This window comes from Bombina bombina, chromosome 3 (genome assembly GCF_027579735.1).
Source record: "Bombina bombina isolate aBomBom1 chromosome 3, aBomBom1.pri, whole genome shotgun sequence".
NCBI classification, from domain to species: Eukaryota; Metazoa; Chordata; class Amphibia; order Anura; family Bombinatoridae; genus Bombina; species Bombina bombina.
Genome location: NC_069501.1, coordinates 258215897 through 258229550, shown reverse-complemented (window position 1 = coordinate 258229550; position 13654 = coordinate 258215897). Strand labels below are relative to the sequence as shown.

At 39.1% G+C, this 13654-nt stretch overlaps 1 protein-coding gene across 1 annotated transcript in view; it reads right to left on the bottom strand.

The window, feature by feature from the left end:
* Positions 1 to 13654, bottom strand: part of SGSM2 (small G protein signaling modulator 2) — a 534608-nt gene that overhangs the window by 52129 nt on the left and 468825 nt on the right. The gene's annotated exons all lie outside the window — the stretch shown is intronic.

The following is a 13654-nucleotide window of genomic DNA, read 5'->3' as shown; positions in this document are numbered from 1 at the left end:
TGATGAAAGAAAAAATTAAGTTTAAACCTAACACCCTAACATAAACCCCACGTCTAAACACCCCTACTCTGCGTTCCCTAACATCACCGCCACTTACATTACAGTTATTAACCCCTAATATGCTGCCCCTAACATCGCCACCACTTACATTACAGTTATTAACCCCTAATCTGCTGCCCCTAACATCGCTGCCACTTACATTACAGTTATTAATCCCTAGGGGCCTATTTATCAAATGTCTTGCGGACCTGATCCAACAGTGCGGATCAGGTCCGCAAGACATTGCTGAATGCTGAGAGCAATACACTCTCCGTATTCAGCATTGCACCAGCAGCTCTTGTGAGCTGCTGGTGCAACGCTGCCCCCTGCAGACTCGTCGCCAATTGGCCACCAGCAGGGGGTGTCAATCAACCCGATCGTACTCGATCGGGTTGAATTCCGGCGATTCCTGTCCGCCTCATAAGAGCAGGCGGACAGGGTTATGGAGCAGCGGTCTTTGTGACCGCTGCTCCATAATTTGTGTTTCTGGCGAGTCTGAAGACTCCCCAGAAACACGAGCCATCAAGCTCCGTTCGGAGCTTGATAGATAGGCCCCCATATCTGCTGCCCCTAACATCGCCACCACTTACATTACAGTTATTAACCCCTAATCTGCTGCCCCTAACATTGCCACCACTTACATTACACTTATTAACCCCTAATCTGCCGCACCAATGTCGCTGCCACTATACTAAAGTTATTAACCCCTAAACCTAACCCTAACGTAACCCTAAGCCTAAATCTAACCCTAAGCCTAACACCCGCTAACTTAAATATAATTAAAATAAATCTAAATAAACCTTAGAATTATTAACTAAATACAAACTTACCTGTAAAAAAAACCCATAAGCTAGCCTAGCTACAAAATAACTAATAGTTATAGTGCAGCTATCTTATGTTTTATTTTTATTTCACAGGTACGTTTTTATTTATTTTAACTAGGTAGACTAGTTAGTAAATAGTTATTAACTATTTACTAACTACCTAGTTAAAATAAATACAAAGTTACCTGTAAAATAAAACCTAACCTGCCTTACACTAAAACCTAACATTACAATAAAATGAAATAAATTAAATTCATAAAATAAAATTTACTAACTTATAAAATAAACAAAACACTAAATTACAAAAAATAAAAAACGAAATGATCAAAAATAAAAATGAAATTACTCCTAATCTAATAGCCCTATCAAAATAAAAAAGCCCCCCCAAAATAAAAAAAAAACCCAGCCTACACTAAACTGCCAATGGCCCTTAAAAGGGCCTTTCTTTCATGTAATTAACAAGAGTCCATGAGCTAGTGACGTATGGGATATACATTCCTACCAGGAGGGGCAAAGTTTCCCAAACCTTAAAATGCCTATAAATACACCCCTCACCACACCCACAAATCAGTTTTACAAACTTTGCCTCCAAGGGAGGTGGTGAAGTAAGTTTGTGCTAGATTCTACGTTGATATGCGCTCCGCAGCAAGTTGGAGCCCGGTTTTCCTCTCAGCGTGCAGTGAATGTCAGAGGGATGTGAGGAGAGTATTGCCTATTGAATGCAGTGATCTCCTTCTACGGGGTCTATTTCATAAGGTTCTCTGTTATCGGTCGTAGAGATTCATCTCTTACCTCCCTTTTCAGATCGACGATATACTCTTATATTTACCATTTCCTCTACTGATTCTCGTTTCAGTACTGGTTTGGCTTTCTACAAACATGTAGATGAGTGTCCTGGGGTAAGTAAGTCTTATTTTCTGTGACACTCTAAGCTATGGTTGGGCACTTTATTTATAAAGTTCTAAATATATGTATTCAAACATTTATTTGCCTTGACTCAGAATGTTCAACTTTCCTTATTTCCAGACAGTCAGTTTCATATTTGGGATTATGCTTTAAATTATCATATTTTGTCTTACCTCAAAAATTTGACTTTTTTCCCTGTGGGCTGTTAGGCTCGCGGGGGCTGAAAATGCTTCATTTTATTGCGTCATTTTTGGCGCGGATTTTTTTGGCGCAAAAATTCATTTCCGTTTCCGGCGTCATACGTGTCGCCGGAAGTTGCGTCATTTTTTGACGTTATTTTGCGCCAAAAATGTCGGCGTTCCGGATGTGGCGTCATTTTTGGCGCCAAAAGCATTTAGGCGCCAAATAATGTGGGCGTCTTATTTGGCGCCAAAAAATATGGGCGTCGCTTTTGTCTCCACATTATTTCAGTCTCATTTTCATTTGCTTCTGGTTGCTAGAAGCTTGATGTTTGGCATTTTTTTCCCATTCCTGAAACTGTCTTATAAGGAATTTGATTTATTTTGCTTTATATGTTGTTTTTTCTCTTACATATTGCAAGATGTCTCACGTTGCATCTGAGCCAGAAGATACTACAGGAAAACCACTGCCTGCTGGATCTACCAAAGCTAAGTGTATCTGCTGTAAACTTTTGGTAGCTATTTCTCCAGCTGTTGTTTGTAATAATTGTCATGACAAACTTGTTAAAGCAGATAATATTTCCTTTAGTGATGTACCATTGCCTGTTGCAGTTCCCTCAACATCTAAGGTGCAGAATGTTCCTGATAACATAAGAGATTTTGTTTCTGAATCCATAAAGAAGGCTTTGTCTGTTATTTCTCCTTCTAGTAAACGTAAAAAGTCTTTTAAATCTTCTCTCTCTACAGATGAATTTTTAAATGAACACCATCATTCTGATTCTTTGGACTCTTCTAGTTCAGAGGATTCTGTCTCAGAGATTGATGCTGATAAATCTTCATATTTATTTAAGATGGAATTTATTCGCTCTTTACTTAGAGAAGTACTAATTGCTTTAGAAATAGAGGATTCTAGTCCTCTTGATACTAATTCTATACGTTTGGATAAGGTTTTTAAAGCTCCTGCGGTTATTCCAGAAGTCTTTCCTGTTCCTAATGCTATTTCTGCAGTAATTGCTAAGGAATGGGATAAATTGGGTAATTCATTTACTCCTTCTAAACGTTTTAAGCAATTATATCCTGTTCCGCCTGACAGGTTAGAATTTTGGGACAAAATCCCTAAAGTTGATGGGGCTATTTCTACCCTTGCTAAACGTACTACCATTCCTACGTCAGATGGTACCTCGTTTAAGGATCCTTTAGATAGAAAAATTGAATCTTTTCTAAGAAAAGCTTATCTATGTTCAGGTAATCTTCTTAGACCTGCTATATCATTGGCTGATGTTGCTGCAGCTTCAACTTTTTGGTTGGAAACTCTAGCGCAACAAGTAACAAATCGTGATTCTCATGATATTATTATTCTTCTCCAGCATGCTAATAATTTCATCTGTGATGCCATTTTTGATATTATTAGAGTTGATGTTAGATTTATGTCTCTGGCTATCTTAGCCAGAAGAGCTTTATGGCTTAAGACTTGGAATGCTGATATGGCTTCTAAATCAACTCTACTTTCCATTTCTTTCCAGGGAAACAAATTATTTGGTTCTCAGTTGGATTCTATTATTTCAACTGTTACTGGTGGGAAAGGAACTTTTTTACCACAGGATAAAAAGTCTAAAGGTAAAAACAGGGCTAACAATCGTTTTCGTTCCTTTCGTTTCAACAAAGAACAAAAGCCTGATCCTTCGTCCTCAGGAGCAGTTTCAGTTTGGAAACCATCTCCAGTCTGGAATAAATCCAAGCCTGCTAGAAAGGCAAAGCCTGCTTCTAAGTTCACATGAAGGTACGGCCCTCATTCCAGTTCAGCTGGTAGGGGGCAGGTTACGTTTTTTCAAAGAAATTTGGATCAAATCTGTTCACAATCTTTGGATTCAGAACATTGTTTCAGAAGGGTACAGAATTGGTTTCAAGATGAGACCTCCTGCAAAGAGATTTTTTCTTTCCCATGTCCCAGTAAATCCAGTGAAAGCTCAAGCATTTCTGAATTGTGTTTCAGATCTAGAGTTGGCTGGAGTAATTATGTCAGTTCCAGTTCCGGAACAGGGGATGGGGTTTTATTCAAATCTCTTCATTGTACCAAAGAAGGAGAATTCCTTCAGACCAGTTCTGGATCTAAAATTATTGAATCGTTATGTAAGGATACCAACGTTCAAGATGGTAACTGTAAGGACTATATTGCCTTTTGTTCAGCAAGGGAATTATATGTCCACAATAGATTTACAGGATGCATATCTGCATATTCCGATTCATCCAGATCATTATCAGTTCCTGAGATTCTCTTTTCTAGACAAGCATTACCAATTTGTGGCTCTACCGTTTGGCCTTGCTACAGCTCCAAGAATTTTCACAAAGATTCTCGGTGCCCTTCTGTCTGTAATCAGAGAACAGGGTATTGTGGTATTTCCTTATTTGGACGATATCTTGGTACTTGCTCCGTCTTTACATTTAGCAGAGTCTCATACGAATCGACTTGTGTTGTTTCTTCAAGATCATGGTTGGAGGATCAATTTACCAAAAAGTTCTTTGATTCCTCAAACAAGGGTAACCTTTCTGGGTTTCCAGATAGATTCAGTGTCCATGACTCTGTCTTTAACAGACAAGAGACGTCTAAAATTGATTACAGCTTGTCGAAACCTTCAGTCACAATCATTCCCTTCGGTAGCCTTATGCATGGAAATTCTAGGTCTTATGACTGCTGCATCGGACGCGATCCCCTTTGCTCGTTTTCACATGCGACCTCTTCAGCTCTGTATGCTGAACCAATGGTGCAGGGATTACACGAAGATATCTCAATTAATATCTTTAAAACCGATTGTTCGACACTCTCTAACGTGGTGGACAAATCACCATCGTTTAATTCAGGGGGCTTCTTTTGTTCTTCCGACCTGGACTGTAATTTCAACAGATGCAAGTCTCACAGGTTGGGGAGCTGTGTGGGGATCTCTGACGGCACAAGGAGTTTGGGAATCTCAGGAGGTGAGATTACCGATCAATATTTTGGAACTCCGTGCAATTTTCAGAGCTCTTCAGTTTTGGCCTCTTCTGAAGAGAGAATCGTTCATTTGTTTTCAGACAGACAATGTCACAACTGTGGCATACATCAATCATCAAGGAGGGACTCACAGTCCTCTGGCTATGAAAGAAGTATCTCGAATTTTGGTTTGGGCGGAATCCAGCTCCTGTCTAATCTCTGCGGTTCATATCCCAGGTGTAGACAATTGGGAAGCGGATTATCTCAGTCGCCAAACGTTGCATCCGGGCGAATGGTCTCTTCACCCAGAGGTATTTCTTCAGATTGTTCAATTGTGGGGGCTCCCAGAGATAGATCTGATGGCCTCTCATCTAAACAAGAAACTTCCCAGGTATCTGTCCAGATCCCGGGATCCTCAGGCGGAGGCAGTGGATGCATTATCACTTCCTTGGAAGTATCATCCTGCCTATATCTTTCCGCCTCTAGTTCTTCTTCCAAGAGTAATCTCCAAGATTCTGAGGGAATGCTCGTTTGTTCTGCTAATAGCTCCGGCATGGCCTCACAGGTTTTGGTATGCGGATCTTGTCCGGATGGCATCTTGCCAGCCATGGACTCTTCCGTTAAGACCAGACCTTCTGTCACAAGGTCCTTTTTTCCATCCGGATCTGAAATCCTTAAATTTAAAGGTATGGAGATTGAATGCTTGATTCTTGGTCATAGAGGTTTCTCTGACTCCGTGATTAATACTATGTTACAGGCTCGTAAATCTGTATCTCGAGAGATATATTATAGAGTCTGGAAGACTTATATTTCATGGTGTCTTTCTCATCATTTTTCTTGGCATTCTTTTAGAATACCGAGAATTTTACAATTTCTTCAGGATGGTTTGGATAAGGGTTTGTCCGCAAGTTCTTTGAAAGGACAAATCTCTGCTCTTTCTGTTCTTTTTCACAGAAAGATTGCTATTCTTCCTGATATTCATTGTTTTGTACAAGCTTTGGTTCGTATAAAACCTGTCATTAAGTCAATTTCTCCTCCTTGGAGTTTGAATTTGGTTCTGGGAGCTCTTCAAGCTCCTCCGTTTGAACCTATGCATTCATTGGACATTAAATTACTTTCTTGGAAAGTTTTGTTCCTTTTGGCCATCTCTTCTGCTAGAAGAGTTTCTGAATTATCTGCTCTTTCGTGTGAGTCTCCTTTTCTGATTTTTCATCAGGATAAGGCGGTGTTGCGAACTTCTTTTGAATTTTTACCTAAAGTTGTGAATTCCAACAACATTAGTAGAGAAATTGTGGTTCCTTCATTATGTCCTAATCCTAAGAATTCTAAGGAGAAATCATTGCATTCTTTGGATGTTGTTAGAGCTTTGAAATATTATGTTGAAGCTACGAAATCTTTCCGTAAGACTTCTAGTCTATTTGTTATCTTTTCCGGTTCTAGGAAAGGCCAGAAAGCTTCTGCCATTTCTTTGGCATCTTGGTTGAAATCTTTAATTCATCTTGCCTATGTTGAGTCGGGTAAAACTCCGCCTCAAAGAATTACAGCTCATTCTACTAGGTCAGTATCTACTTCCTGGGCGTTTAGGAATGAAGCTTCGGTTGACCAGATCTGCAAAGCAGCAACTTGGTCTTCTTTGCATACTTTTACTAAATTCTACCATTTTGATGTATTTTCTTCTTCTGAAGCAGTTTTTGGTAGAAAAGTTCTTCAGGCAGCGGTTTCAGTTTGAATCTTCTGCTTATGTTTTTTGTTAAACTTTATTTTGGGTGTGGATTATTTTCAGCAGGAATTGGCTGTCTTTATTTTATCCCTCCCTCTCTAGTGACTCTTGTGTGGAAAGATCCACATCTTGGGTAGTCATTATCCCATACGTCACTAGCTCATGGACTCTTGTTAATTACATGAAAGAAAACATAATTTATGTAAGAACTTACCTGATAAATTCATTTCTTTCATATTAACAAGAGTCCATGAGGCCCACCCTTTTTTGTGGTGGTTATGATTTTTTTGTATAAAGCACAATTATTCCAATTCCTTATTTTATATGCTTCGCACTTTTTCTTATCACCCCACTTCTTGGCTATTCGTTAAACTGATTTGTGGGTGTGGTGAGGGGTGTATTTATAGGCATTTTAAGGTTTGGGAAACTTTGCCCCTCCTGGTAGGAATGTATATCCCATACGTCACTAGCTCATGGACTCTTGTTAATATGAAAGAAATGAATTTATCAGGTAAGTTCTTACATAAATTATGTTTTTGCGGGGCATTACCCGGATCCCGCAAAGGGTTTGGGGTCTGTACAGGAATTGGGCGTGTGCTAACAAGTGCACAGAGAATAGCTGTTCACTAAAGCACCATGTATGGCAAGTGATTATTTTATCTCATATAAAAAGTACTTTCATTTAAATAGCAAATATAGATTACATAAATATTGTTTATCAGCTTTACATTTAAATATATTTATTGACTTCTGTTTTACAATATTATATAAAAGTCTGTCAGGTAGATTACAAGTTATGCGCGCTATAGGTAATTTAACGAACGCAACAAAAGTTGCGTTATTTCACTTATAGCGCAGCCAATACATCTAACACCTGCGATCGCGGAATGAAAAGTTCTGTTACGCAGCCCCATTGATGTCTATGGGGAAAAAAAATATATATATATGTTTAAACCTAACACCCTAACATAAACCTCACATCTAAACATCCCTAATCTGCTGCCCCCGACATCGCCGGCACCTACATAAACTTATTAACCCCTAATCTGCCTCTCCCAATATCACTGCCAAATAAATAAAGCTATTAACCCCTAATCTGCCGTTCCCGATATCGCCGCCACTATACTAAAGTTATTAACCATTATTCCCCTGCACACCAACATCGCCCACACTATAATAAATCTATTAACCCCTATTCTGCCGCTCCCTGACATCGCCGCCACTAAATAAAGTTATTAACCCCTAAACCTCTGGCTTCCCACATCACTACCACTAAAGAAACCTATTAACCCCTAAACCGCCAGCCCCCCACATCGCAACAACCTAAATTAAACCACACCTCTAAAATATCAGTGATTAGTAATGAACAAAAGAAATACAAATATAAGTGAGTAAAAAGTGACTATTAGAATATAAAGTGCAGTGCAGATATTGTGCATTTATCTAATTTATATACACATATAATGTGTATATAAATGTGTATATCAATAATAGATTGATGCTTAATATTGAGATTAATGCCTTAAAATCAATGTTTTAGATTTTTAGTAAAGACCGAAAAGACAGGCTGTTTACTGTGCGCTGCTTCCCTTCATACTGCTGGTACGGAGGTGTAGTCTGTTTGAGAAACAAAAGAGAAGAAAGAGGTGCCTCATAGCGTAGCCATGTATCAGATAACGGTGATGTTTCAAATGATGGAAAAACACTCAAATTTAATGATGGCACCAACTGCTGGGGTGCAAGAAGAGCAGGCAGACGTTCACGGCAGTCAGCTTGCGGTTTCACAGGCAGTGGTATCACCGGATTCAAACCTTTTGGATACCGTTTCCTTCCCTTTCGTGCAGCTTTCCTTCTGAGTGACTTGACTCGCTCGGTCGAATGGTGCAGCACAGGAAATACACTATGTTAGTTGTGTATTAATCCTACGTAAAATGTCCAATATTGGGTGTGTAAAATAGACAGACACCTCAATAATAGAACAGGATCGCCTGTGTAAAAGAAATGTACTTTAATGCAACGTGTTTCTCGTCTCAAAAAAACTGTTTCCTAATGCCTGAGGAAACGGCTTTTTTGAGCTGAGAAACACGTTGCATTAAAGTACATTTCCTGTGCTGCACCAATCGACGGAGTGAGTCACATCACTCAGAAGGAAAGCCGAACAACAGGGAAGGAGACGGTATCCAAAAGGTTTGAATCTGGTGATACCACCACCTGTGAAACAGCAAGCTGACTGCTGTGAACGTCTGCCTGCCATTCAGTTGGTGCCATCATTAAATGTGAGTGATTTTCCATTATTTGACACATCACCTTTATCTTATACATGGCTACGCTATGAGGCGCCTCTTTCTTCTCTTTTGTTTCTCACAATAGGGGTTAAAAGCTGGGCACAAAGTACATTCTCCTATCTGCACCTCCTCTCACTGTTGTAGAAAATACTTTTTTTTTAATCCTGAACCTTCCCACATTCTCCTCTCTCCTCCTCTCACTGCGCTGTGTGCTGGCAGAATGCTGGCAGCTGCAATAGGGTACATAACAGGGCAGTGAGGGGAGACACACAGGAGTGTGTGTGAGGGTTCAAAATAAAAGTATTTTCTATAGCGTAAAGAGGAGATGCAGAAAGAAGAATGTATTTTGTGCACTTAACCCCTAGTGAAATTGCTAGGGTTGAACTGTGCTGCAACAGAAGATTTATCATTTAACTGAGAGCTGACTGAGTGAAATGTAAAATGAAGGTGGAAGAGCTCTGGTAATGTGGGAGGGTGCAGTGTGTAATTTGTAAGTGTAGAGTGAGGGTCATGGTATTAGAGCCCAGCACATCATCTTTCTGTCTCTTCCTGAAACTGCAATAAAATGTGATTTATTAGGCAGCTTGATATTCCATTAATAAAAAAATGGTACAAAGCTGTATTTTTACACTTATCTGTAAGAATTTTCTGCACTTGGTAAGTATATATTGAAACCAGAGGGCTACTTAGGTTCACAAGGGTGGGGCCATCTGAGGGGGAGGGCTTTATTAAAGGGGTGGGAAATTCACCAGCTGCCACTGGTCTACTTGTCAATAAGGATACATTTTGGTCTTGACAAAATGACACAAGTTTTCAGGGGTAGTTTAAAAGTATCATATAAAATGTGTCTAAAACTTGTCGCCTGCCATGGAATTTTTATTTTTAGGGGGAAATTTAACACATAGAAGCAGCTTAAAAACTTTTTAGGGCAGACTGCAAACTGCTAAAAGTTAACAAGCTTTGGTCATAATGCTGCAGCTTCCTAACGTGATTGCTACCTTAGAAGTAGCAGACATATCATTCTGGATGATTGGCTAAATCTGCTACTGCATGTTTGGTTGCATGAAAGAAGTAGTGGGATTGCACATGCATATGCTTGTGTGTATATAAATACCATAAACAGACAGAAAAGGTTCCCTAGCCGAGTTTAATAAATGTCCCCCTTAATCTTAAGTTTCATTGCATTATATATATTTTAACATGCTATATAGAAGGAAATACAAAACATCATTTTGGAAATGGATTCTCTAAGGAAATACTAAATATCGGACACTGAAGTGGTTAATGACGCTATATTAAAAAGTGTATCGGCTAGATTATGCAGAGACTTGTGCGTTAGGCTTAAAAAGCAGCGTTGGCCGGTCCTAACGCTGCTTTTTAACGCCCGCTGGTATTACGAGTCTTGCAGGTACAGGTGTACCGCTCACTTTTTTGGCCATACTTGGAAATACCGCAAATCCACTTACTTAAATTGCGTATCCTCTTTTTTCAATGGGACTTGCATAGCGCCGGTATTATGGGTCTGCCAAAAAGTGAGCGGTAGACCCTCTCCTGTCAAGACTGGTACCGCATTTTAAAGTCAGTAGTTAAGAGTTTTACACTACAACACTGTAGCATAAAACTCTTAATTAAAGTGCTAAAAAGTACACTAACACCATAAACTACCTAATAACCCCTAAACCGAGCCCCCCCCCACATCGCCACCACTATAATAAACATATTAACCCCTAAACCACCGCACTCCCGCATCACAAACACTAGTTAAATATTATTAACCCCTAATCTGCCGTCCCTAACATCGCTGACACCTACCTACATTTATTAAGCCCTAATCTGCCGCCCCCAACGTCGCCGCCACTATATTAAAATTATTAACCCCTAAATCTAAGTCTAACCCTAACCCTAACCCCCCCTAACTTAAATATAATTTAAATAAATCTAAATAAAAATAACTATCATTAACTAAATTATTCCTATTTAAAACTAAATACTTACCTATAAAATAAACCCTAAGCTAGCTACAATACAACTAATAAAACTTAGGTTTAATTTTATTTTACAGGCAAGTTTGTATTTATTTTAACTAGGTAGAATAGTTACTAAATAGTTATTAACTATTTAATAAACTACCTAGCTAAAACAAAGACAAATTTAACTGTAAAAAAAAAACTAACCTAAGTTACAATTACACCTAACACTACACTATAATTAAATTAATTCCCTAAATTAAATACAATTAAATACAATTAAATAAAATTATCTAAAGTACAAAAAACAAACACTAAATTAAATTACAGAAAATAATAAACAAATTACAAGATTTTTAAACTAATTACACCTAATCTAATCCCCCTAACAGAATAAACCACCCCCCCCCCCAAAATAAAAAAAGTCCTACCCTACACTAAATTACAAATAGCCCTTAAAAGGGCCTTTTGCGGGGCATTGCCCCAAAGTAATCAGCTCTTTTACCTGTAAAAAAAATTACAAATCCCCCCCAACATTAAAACCCACCACCCACACAACCAACCCTACTCTAAAACCCACCCAATACCCCCTTAAAAAAACCTAACACTAATGCCTTGAAGATCACCTTACCGGGAGAAGTCTTCATCCAACCGGACCGAAGTCCTCAACGAAGCAGGGAGAAGTCTTCATCTAAGCCGGACGAAGTGGTCCTCCAGACAGGCAGAAGTCTTCATCCATACGGCATCTTCTATCTTCATCCATCCGGCGCGGAGCGGGTCCATCTTCAAGACATCCGGCGCGGAGCAATCTCTTCCAACGAAGTCTTCTTACTAAATGACGGTTCCTTTAAGTGACGTCATCCAAGATGGCATCCCTTCAATTCTGATTGGCTGATGCATCAGCCAATCGGAATTAAGGTAGAAAAAATCCTATTGGCTGATTCAATCAGCCAATAGTATTGAGCTAGCATTCTATTGGCTGATTGGAACAGCCAATAGAATGCCAGCTCAATCCTATTGGCATCAGCCAATAGGATTTTTTCTACCTTAATTCCGATTGGCTGATAGAATTCTATCAGCCAATCGGAATTGAAGGGACGCCATCTTGGATGACATCACTTAAAGGAACCGTCATTTAGTAAGAAGACTTCGTTGGAAGAGGATGCTCCGCGCCGGATGTCTTGAAGGTGGACCCGCTCCGCGCCGGATGGATGAAGATAGAAGATGCTGTCTGGATGAAGATTTCTGCCCGTCTGGAGGACCACTTCTCCCGGCTTGGATGAAGACTTTTTTTAAGGGGGTATTGGGTGGGTTTTAGATTAGGGTTGGATGTGTGGGTGGGGGGTTTTAATGTTGGGGGGGATTTGTAATTTTTTTTACAGGTAAAAGAGCTGATTACTTTGGGGCAATGCCCCGCAAAAGGCCCTTTTAAGGGCTATTTGTAATTAGTGTAGGGTAGGGCTTTTTTATTTTGGGGGGGCTTTTTATTTTGTTAGGGGGATTAGATTAGGTGTAATTAGTTTAAAAGTCTTGTAATTTGTTTATTATTTTCTGTAATTTAGTGTTTGTTTTTTTTTGTACTTTAGATAATTTTATTTATATGTATTTAATTTTGGGAATTAATTTAATTATAGTGTAGTGTTATGTGTTAGTGTAATTTAGGTTAGGTTTTATTTTACAGGTAGATTTGTCTTTATTTTAACTAGGTAGTTATTGAATAGTTAATAACTATTTAACAACTATTCTACCTAGTTAAAATAAATACAAACTTGCCTGTAAAATAAAAATAAACCCTAAGCTAGATACAATGTAACTATTAGTTTACTTTAAAGATAAGTATTTATTTTTAAATAGGAATTATTTAGTTAATTATAATAATTTTATTTAGATTTATTTAAATTATATTTAAGTTAGTGGGGGTTAGGGTTAAACTTAGGTTTAGGGGTTAATAAATTTAGAATAGTGGCGGCGACGTTGGGAGCGGCAGATTAGGGGTTAATAAATGTAGGTAGGTTGTGGCGATGTTAGGGACGGCAGATTAGGGGTTAATAATATTTAACTAATGTTTGCGATGCAGGAGTGCGGTGGTTTAGGGGTTAATATGTTTATTATAGTGGCAGCGACGTTGGGGGTGGCAGATTAGGGGTTAAGAAGTGTAGGTAGGTTGCGGCGACATTGGGGGCAGCAGATTAGGGGTTCATAAGTATAATGTAGGTGGCGGCGGTGTCCGGAGCGGCAGATTAGGGGTTAATAATATAATGTAGGTTGTGGTGATGTCGGGGGCGGCAGATTAGGGGTTAATAAGTGTAAGATTAGGGGTGTTTAGACTCAGGGTTCATGTTAGGGTGTTAGGTGTAGACATAAATTTTATTTCCCCATAGGAATCAATAGGGCTGGGTTAAGGAGTTTTACGCTGTTTTTTTGCAGGTGTTAGACTTGTTTTCAGCCGGCTCTCCCCGTTAATTCCTATGGGGAAATCGTGCACGAGCATGTTACACCAGCTCACCGCTAACGTAAGCAGCGCTGGTATTGGAGTGCGGTAATGAGCAAAATTTTGCTCAACGCTCACTTCTTGTCTGGTTTGTAAAAACCTGTAATACCAGCGCTGTCTGTAAGTGAGCGGTGAGCATAAACTGTTCGTTAGCACCGCACAGCCTCTAACGCAAAACTCGTAATCTAGCCGTATGTTTCCAGCTATTTTGTGTCAAACACATTAGTACTTTACTCTAATAGAGTGTTGCTGTAGTATGAGTGCACTGTAATATG